The following is a 10,538-nucleotide window of genomic DNA, read 5'->3' on the forward strand; positions in this document are numbered from 1 at the left end:
AAATATGTACAGTTGAGGGCTTGATTGTAAACTCAATATAAACTTGAGAGATATTTACGATTTTGGTAACGTAAATATTGTGCTTCCGCTAAGTGATTTATATGTTATATTGAGTAAAACGCAACAATAACCACGTAAGTAAAACTTATATATATATATTTTGTAGTTGTTTTATAAGATTTTTTTAAAGTTTTTTCCCTGGAGATGTTTCATTTATTTCCCAACAATCCTACTCTCTCCCCCTTCAAGCATAAATATATATATATCATTTTCAACAACATATACAAAAAATCTAAACATCATTCATAGAAACAAATTATAAAAATGCACACAAAACCTTATTTTGAACTGACCCAAGGCCACCATCATGTGTGAAGAGCTCTGTTAGCCTACGTTAACGAAGAACTCGACCCACCGTAATGGAGAAGTTGAGCCACCGTTTCTAGCCCTGCGCATGTGCTCTACGCCTTGTCGCCGCCAACCCAGGAGAATGAAAGAGATGGAGATATTTTACAACCAGTAGAGATTACTGATTCATGGAATATATCCAAAAGAAGAATCAACATATATCTAATGCCTAACCAAAAATACACAAACAAATAATAGATATAATAGGAAAGGAAGATTTAGAGTTAGAGTCCACTTGACAGTTGGGTGGAGTAGAAAATTGACTGGGTCCACTGAGTTAGAGTTGCATTCTTAAGGTTACAACAGCCATGCCGACAAGGATTGAGATGGGAAGACAAATATGGTCTTTTGAAGTGAGTAGGAAGGACATGCATGGATGATGGAAGGGAGGGAAGAAGAGAGACAAAAGCTTGCTTTTTTATTTAAAAACAATTGATTGATAAAGTGTAATAGACCAGTTACAGATTTTTAAGGGTAGTGTGATATTTTAACAAATTTTTAGAAAATAAATTAATCTGATGGCTGACAATCTTTATAACTTAATCTAATGGTTAAAAATTTATGATGAATTTAGTTCCTCAAAAGCAAGTGATAGACTAAAGAATTTCCTTTATTATATATGTAGTATTATATTATATATTATTATAATATTGAGTTTATATTTTTAGTTAGTTTAAAAGCATATTCTGTTAAATATTTAGAATATTTCACTAAAATTAACCAAATAAACTGTTAAAATCAAGAATTTTTGTTATCTACATATTTTCTATGTAAAAGAGATATATAATATAGTGTATAAAGAGATAGAGAAAAGTACATTTAATTTGCACATATATAGTTTAGGTGGGATGTCTTCAGCAATCTTGTTAGATTGAATATATTTCTTGTTGTTATATTAATGATGTTCTCATAATTATTTTATAAGGTGTTTAAATGGTCATTGTTTTTATTTACTCTATTTTTTTATATTATTATTATTTAATTTGAAAAAGAAATATCAACAATTTGGTTTCTAACTATTGGTATAAGGACGACTCTTCAAACCCAGTGCCATGATAAAGCTTTACTTCAAATATTCTCCAACAAGTAAGTAAGGAGCAAAGCCTGCAAAAAGAAATTAGAGAGAGAACAAAATTGATAATAATTTTTTTTATTATGGGTAAAACAATAATATAATAAGAATATTATTGAAAAATATTATCGTTTCTGGGACCGAAATGAAAATAAGTTGTAAATTTAAAAGTGCTATTTTTTTTTCCCACTCTTTTAATTTATTATTTTACCCACCACTTGGATTTTATTGATTCTTTATAATATTATCTTTCAAAATAAAATATTCAAACATTAACACTTCTCAATTATTTACTAGAGAAAGTACGTAACAAAAACTATTTTAATACCACATGAGTGTGTCTTATTTATTTTAATTTAATAAGGGGATAATTTGAAAAGTACTAACTTTTAAGAATAATCAACCAAAATTAGCTACTAAATACATTTAGTTTAATATTACTTATTTTTATAATTACATTTCACATCGTACCAATTGAAAATTACACTGTGTTGTGAGTATTTGAGTATGAAAAATGGTATAACAAGAATAGTAACTAAAATACTAGATATAAAAAGAAAAATATTCAAAATATGACTACAAATGAAAAATGATCACTTAAATTGGGTACTCTATATAATTTTTCCTTTAATAATAAGTAGTATTAGAAATGACCAATCAGTCCTAGAATATCAACTCATATAGTAATTAACACATTAAGATGTTAAATATCAATACTCTAAAAATAAAATTTCTTTTACCATATTTAACACCCCAACAAAAAGAGAAATAGTTAATATATCCTCAATTCTCTATTGTGAGAAAGTTGATAATTACATAAGTTGGAAATTGTTGACTGAAAAATGAAAATAATTTTATTTATTGAATTTTATATAATTTAAAATTAAGTTTTTATTAAATTTAATTAATTAATAATTTTTTAAAGTAAATTGTTAGTATTTTAGACAAAAGTACACAAATAGTATAATTCGGGGATAATTTTGACAAGCAAAAAGATTTGAATGACAAAAACCTAGAGTGCTATAGTTTGTCCTAAAGAATATAATGTGGGGTTAAATACTATTTTTGATTTTCTTTATGCTTTTCTCTCCCAACCCTTTAATTCCGGATTCAATTTTATTTTTCTTCAAATCGACCAAACATAATGTGAGAAAAAGAAGGTAAGAGCATACCTACTATCTTTGTTATTTACTTATTTATTGTTTTTAATCATTATTATCCTATTCTTTCGAATACGTATGGATCATACCTAATAAAATTGTTTAAGATTAACATACCCTTATTAACACAATTAAAACATAATCAATATCTTAATTAAGTAGAGGCGTAACATTAATGATGGAGTCATTAACTAATTAACTGAATATTATATATGATTCTTGTTATACGTGTACATACATAGTTGCGTAAACACGAATTCTTGTTTAAAATTTAGAGAAGGAATAATCTATAGACCTACCCAACACTTTTGTCGATTAAGTATTGGATAATTTGAATTTTCAGCTACACAAAACAAGTTAGTATATCTAATGGATCGATTTTTCTGGTATATATTGACAAAATTTAGTGCCCTTAGGTCAACTCTTGATTTTTCATAAAAGAAAAAAAAAACACACTTGTTTTTTCATTGGCCACTTTTAATATACTATAATTTTTTATTATATAGGGACACAAATTAGCATAAGAAATTAAAAAAAAACATTAACATAAAATATTGGGTTTAGCATAAATGCTCCTTGAGTTTTTCGTTGTTAACAATTCAGTCCCTGAGAATAAAAATTTGGCAATCAAGTCCTTAAGTTTTAAAAACAGAAGCAATCAAGTCCTTATAGTTATTTTTAAAAAATATTCTAAGTTTTTTTTACGAATAATTTCAACATTTTTTTAAATATTACTTCCAAACATGTTTACACATCATATTGTATAGAATAATTAAAAAACTAAGAATTTTGTAAAAAAATAAATAAACAATAAGGGCCGAACTGATGATGTTTATAAAACTCAAGGACTTAATTGCCAAAATAAATATTTTAGGAATTGAATTGCCAAACAAAGAAAATCTCACTTAACATTTATGCTAAAATCCCTAAAATATATGCTTATCATTATATTAATACTTTAACAAACTAAATCAATCTTAATTTTATATAAGACCATCTCAAATGGAAGATGTAAATATTGTGCTATATTTGGCACAAAAAATCAATATGTGGTATATTTGATGCGATTTTTAGCACTATGCTCAAATGCACAATTGTAAAAGTTGATGCATAAATCAATCTTTCATTAATGCTCATTTGATATTTATTGAAAATACACAAAAAATAATATTTTGTTTATATTTTATTGTTGATAGTTAAAGATAATAATAAAATAATTAGGTAAAAAATCTAGCAATTAATGGTAATTATTAAAAATAATATTATAATATTAAAAATGTCATAAAAGTAAATAGAAAGTGTAATATTTATGGTGATGTAAAATATGCATCATATTATATTGTGTGCCAAATTTGGCACAACTTTTAGCATATACAAAATTTGGCACAACTTTGCTATACCATCGGAGCAATATTTTTATAAAGTGAACTATATTTTATAAATGCATCAACAATTTGGTAATCTATTGAAGATGTTCTAAAGAAGCTAATTTCACAAACTATTTTTATTATTTTAAAAGTAGATAATAATTAAAAGAAGAAATAATTGTAATTAAAATGACTTGTTATTCTTGTGGCACATGGTGGGCATATCTATAAGGTAGGTTTCTAAGATAGTTGGTATCCAACTGTCCATTATAAATGGCATTATTTTTGTACCAATAGTTGAGTAGTGACCAAATTAGAGGTTAAAATGGGCACTAATTAATGACCCATTTTCACAATTCTTGTACCAAAATAGCTTGGCTTAGAAGAATACAGTCTTTTTTTTTGTTTTAATTATGACACATTTCAATGATTGGTAAATTATGGTAGTTAAGTGTAATATCTATATATGGTCCACCGGTAGGTATAGAGTTTGAAGATTTGTACTATTGTTTTTTATTGGTTAATATATTTCTGAATGGACTTAGATTTTTTTAAGATCCTTGTTCTTGAAAAATTCTATATATACGTACAATTTAAATCGAATATGTTCGTGTAAATATTATATGTTTGACCTTTAGAAACATACACGTACAACAATAGAATATTTCATTTCACAAGTATCTTTTAAATTTGTTATTATTATAAAAATGAGAATTAGCCGCAAAATAACTATTTAAAAAAAAATTGTGAATTATTTTTTTTACGGTAAAAGTACTCAATGTTCACTTTCGTTGGACACCATAAGTACTTACTCTAACAGTGTTGTTACTTACTGATTAGGTGTATTCGTGACACAATGTAATTAGTCTATTTCATAATTTTTTTAAATATATTAAATTTAAAATAGAACATTTTTTAAATTTATTTTAAATTTAAATAAATTAATTCAAAAGCTAATTTAAAATTAAAAAAATAAATAAAACTCATCCTTCTCGAGTACCCATTTTTCATCTTCTTCTCCCTTTCTTCTTTTTCTTTTTCTTCTTCTTTTTACCTTGTGCAGATCTTCTAACAGATGATCTGAGGACCCATTCCTAGGGTTGGGCATGGGTTGAATTAGTCGGGTTAAGGGTGTTTGAATGAGTCAACTCAATTACATCGATATAGAGAACTCTAACACATTTGAAACACTTTTAATATATAACCCAATTCTACTAACTATATTAAGGGTTGGGTTATACTCATTTAAAAAAAATCTATCAAGTTTATCAAAATCATTAATTCAATACAAAGAAAAGATGATCAAATTAAAACCTAAAATGAATAAAATCATATCTTAGTAGTTTCTACTACCAGACCCAATTATTAAAGCTATCCAAATTCCAAACACAAGTCCGTCCTAAAATTATTAAAGTCATTCATTACAGCAACTAGATAGTTCATATAATTTTAAACAAAATAAAAAAACTTGAATCCATTAATCAACAATGCATTAAGTATCCTGGTCTTCTGTTTTGTTGCTGCATTGTCTTTAAGTTTATTGTCTACAAAATAATCAATCAATTCCAGCACTAATTTATTTTAGAAAACAAATTCACCAAGCAATATGTTCATAAATCAGCATCAAAGCAATATTAATCAAATAATCACAGAAAAAATATCATAATAAAATCAATTCTAGTAAAATGCATAATAAAATCATATTAAAACTATACTAAATCTAAATCTATTATAATATCATGAAGCAATAACGTAACAAAAATAAATTACAAATATTATATCATAGAATAGAAGAGTGAAGAAAATACATTTTTCCCAAAATCTCAATCAAGCAAAATACCAACCTAATGCAGAGTTTTCCTTTGACAGTTCCAAAATTTGTTAATTTGTTGTGAATCTGATTAACATATGGAGCTCGTACTGAATATATATATAATTATGTTTTTTAAATTACCAATTGAATTTAACGAACAATTTAATTAACGCGGAATAGTTAAACGATTGTTTGATCAGACAAATATTCTGATGTATCAGGACAGATTGCTGATAAATTAGAATATACAAACAGAAAGTAAATAAACTAAAAGTAACGTGACACAAGAAGTTTTTTACGCAGTTCGGAAAACCTAGTCCATGAGGCTATGCTCAGAGATAAAATCAATTAGTAAAGTCTCAAGTATACAATGAGCAATCGATTTATACAAGTTTAGACTCCCTCTAAATTCTTGCCGCAATCTTGAAGTACTCCACTTTAATAATCTGATTAATAACCTGATTTTGATAAACACCAAGAACACGAAATCCCTTCCGAACTTGATGAGTGCTCGCTTCCTCCCGAAGTAAGACTTATGAGAATCTTTTCCTGAAGATTATATGTCACGTTCATAAGCTTTATGGCCTGTTTAAGAATAAATAACACAAAACAAAACAAACAAACAAAGAGATAGTTTAACAAAAACTACTCTTTACATATAAAAGAACTCTTCAAAATATAAAACGTTAGAGTGGTGAAGAGATGATATTAGTTGTTGCTTATGTTTGTATTTATAGAGTTTAGGAAACCCTAAGCCAACTAATCTCGTTTATGGTCCCAATCAAACCAAATCAGAAAGTTTCTAAAAGTAGCTTCCAATTACATTAATTGCATGATTTTCCAGATGAGACAGAGAATCATTTTGTAGTATCAGGAAAATAGACGAACCTGGACTTAAATCCTAACCAGGTTCATTTCAAAATTTCCTTCCTTGGGCACAAAGCATCATTCAGTTTCATCTTTTTAAATCAAATAAAATCAAGGAAAATATGTAGAGAATAATTCTATAACATACATACCTATTATAGACAAGGTTTCCATAAATAAATAAGGAAACTTGACTATATATAAAATGCACTTAATAAATAATTTATTCTTACCAAAAAGAGACACAATTCACTTACTTACCCAATATATAATTTTGAAAAAACCAATTAAATAAAAAATATATTTATTAAAAAGGTTAGCCAATTTAGGATTTTACAATCTCCCCCTTCGGCAACTTTTTAGACAAAATATATTTTATCAATAAGATTTAAAAAACATGCAGTAAACACTTTGTTAGAAAGAAAGAATTAAGTTCCTAAGAACTCCTCCTGCAAACAAAGCATACTAACAAAGATAAAAATGGTCAACTTTTTGAAAAAGTTTAACAACACATACCACACAACTCCCCCTGAAAATAGGTACTAGAGCTGTACATAAAAAATTAAAAAATACCAAATACTCCCCCTTTTTGTCTATCAAGGAGCCAAAGTAACGAAAATAAAAAACAAAAGACAAAGAAACTTGTTCTTTGGACATGTAACGAAAGTCAGATTTGACAACATGAAGTTCTGATGTCTCAAGACTAACACCAAATGAAGAAGAGGAACTTGAAGCCCGGTAGAGGGCTTCAGAGTAGCGACAGTCTTGGTTCGAACCATTGATTCCGGCACACTAGAAAGCACAAGAAAGAAAAACAGCAGAGAAGAACCAAAGAGAAATAACAACAAAAAACGATAGAGTGAGTAAATGGGCGAGTGATCGTGAGGATGTGAGGACCAACGTGAGGTTATAGGCACAAAATGAGTAGTTACTCGATTTTGACTACCAGAGAAAAAAAAAGTTTTGTCTTAATTGTGAGCAAACCAAAAAATGCAACAAAATATTTTTTTCAAGAGTCCTATTCAGACAAACCTTAACTTTAGAGAGAATATTGACAAAAATGATACTTAATCAATTAGAAAAAAAAAATTCAAGCAAGATTTTCAAACCCCACACAATTCATTCGGTTTTCTTTCCCCTTATTTTTTTTTTTTTGATATTCCCATTTTTTTGTATTTTATTTTTATTATTTTATGACCATAACATTTCCTTTTGTTGCTAACAAAAATTCAAAATCTAAAAAACTATTACCAAACAATAAAAAATTAAATGAGTACTATAATGTTAGAAAAATTATTTGATATGTATAACATGCTTGAGAGTGTTGGAATCAAAATAAATTTTTCGAGAGCACAAAATATTTTTAGGAAAAATATTAACACAGAGGACGAGATTTACAATTTTTACTTTTTCTTCATCAAGAACAGGTATTAGTGTGTGCAGTGTAAAAATAGGGTCATTGTCCATGTTGGCAATTTCGGCCTTTTTTTTGTAGTACCCAATGGAGATACTGTCACATTACACCAGTGGTAGTGTAGAGTCCAAGAACTTTACTTAGCTAGTTAGATAGTAGTATTATAGTATTTATAGCATTATCTTTGTAACTGTGGATTTTTGGTTCAGACCGGGAATTATTTGGACACTCATAGTAGTACTTGTAGATTTTCTAAGTTTAACCTATAGTTTAAGAATATTAATGTTAACCTAAGGTTTGATTATATGACTGATATTAAGGATAATATTTATTATACTATAAGGTTTAGATAAGGACCAATAGGATTTTAAGCACATGTTATGTATGGATGATTAAGGATTAAGTATTTTGAGGATTAAATTTAATAAGGGTAAAAGTTTGAATGCTATAAGGTCAGTCAGCAGCTTTGAATACGTTGAGGGCTTAGTCAAGGTTGTTTACTCCATTCAAACTTAGCTAAAAATGTGTAATTTCGTGTTTAATTAATCAGCGTGTGTCGATATATCGCAGCACGTAGATACGGAAAACACGAGACGATGCACGACAGTCTCGGGCATACTGGCCCAAGCGATATATCGCCTACAGGGGGCGATATATCGCCTCCTTCAGCATATTTTGAAACATTTTGAATTTGTTTTCCATTCATCCATTCAACCTCTTGATAAGTCCAGCACCTTTTTGAACGAGTCTTCAGCCTCTGCTGAACGATTATTCAAATTATTTTCACCTAAAAAGCTATTATTTTTATTCAAGTAAAATTAAGATCCTTTCATTCCTAAACTCTATAAATAGGACCTAGTACCCAGCCATTATTCACCTTTTACTCTAAGTTCAGAGGCTGCAAGTGCTAGGAGAGTGTGAGAGTTAAATACTTGGGTGGGGAAATCATAAGCTTGATCATCATAAGCTTATCAAACACTTGGGGAAGTAAGGTTTCATAGTATTTCGGTTCGAGGTTTAGATTGGTCTACAAGTCTTCAAGGTATTTCTATACCCTAGTTCATTGGTATTATGTTATTTTCTTTCTCATAGTCTTCTACTCAGTCTTCTAACCTTATTCTTATTTTGGTTAGGAAATCTAAGAACTTGCACATAAGTTTTTGGTAAGTATGTTTCTCCAAGGTTTTGTCCTTCCATTCCTTTCAATTCTTTTTCTTCAAATCTACTCACCCTGTTATATATGGTTTTAGGAGTGTTCCAAAAGTCCCAACTCTGTCCTCACATCCCGGTAGCTTTGGTAAGGAAAATAGGATAGAATCTATATGTTTTATGCTCATGTTATCTTATGTTTTATGTTATGAAATATGTTATGAATATGTATGTTTGTAGGCTTGGGCATATGACCCATATGACTAACAAGACCCCAAATAGATTATGGGCATATGACCTACTTAGCTAGTAGGACCCCACTAATCTCATGGGCATATGACTTGTTTAGTCTATGGGACCCCAAGTAATAATGGCCATTATAGTATGTGTAAAGTGTTATGTTAAGTTTTTTATGTTTCTTATGAAATTATGTATATGAACTATGTGTTAGATTTTTCCTTGCTGGGCATTAGGCTCATTCCTTTTTGTTTATATGTGCAGGAAAATAGCTATAGTGGCGGTAAGATTCATGGATGCTTGGGAGAATGTGTATCGATGGTGAATGGAGTCAAGGAGTCAAGAGTTCGATTTTCGAGGATGTAGTCTTGTTTTACCTTTTTTTATGGTTTTACATGTATTTTTCCGCACTTTCTATGTAACTCCTTTCTACTTTAAATTATGTTTTGTTTTAAAGACAATGGGATCCCATATCCTACTTGATATTTTATGAGAGTAATTTTTTATTTCTACAAGTTTCTAATAAATTTATGGTATTTTCGCAAATGTAAGTTTTATTAAGGATTTGTATGTATAGTTTCGTTAATGGTCCAAAAGTCTAGAGTAGTGGGTCATTACAGGTAGCCATTTTCAATGGTAGTGTATCCTCTACATAGGTCTAATTACACAGACTAAACTTACTTAATACTGGCTTTCACACACTGGCATAGGTAGCTCTATTCTCTCAGGGGAACTTGAAACTGAAGAAATTCTGTTAATTTTGCTCAATACAATTTTATTAAGCATTTTTCCCTAAAATATATCATGATGAAATTTTTATTTCGAAACCAACATACTTATCATGACATATATAAAAAATAATTAATCTAAAAGAAGTACTCACAATTTTTTTGAATAAGTTTGAAAATCGTTTAAATAGGTATACAATTATTTAATTAGCAGCTAGGGAAAAATTAGTCAAGAACAAAACAAAAATTACATGCTACAAACCCCAAAGATTTCTAGAGGGAACCAAACCGAACAAAATCTAGGGACTTTGTGAAAATATCAA

This window comes from Humulus lupulus, chromosome X (assembly GCF_963169125.1).
Source record: "Humulus lupulus chromosome X, drHumLupu1.1, whole genome shotgun sequence".
Taxonomy (NCBI): Eukaryota; Viridiplantae; Streptophyta; class Magnoliopsida; order Rosales; family Cannabaceae; genus Humulus; species Humulus lupulus.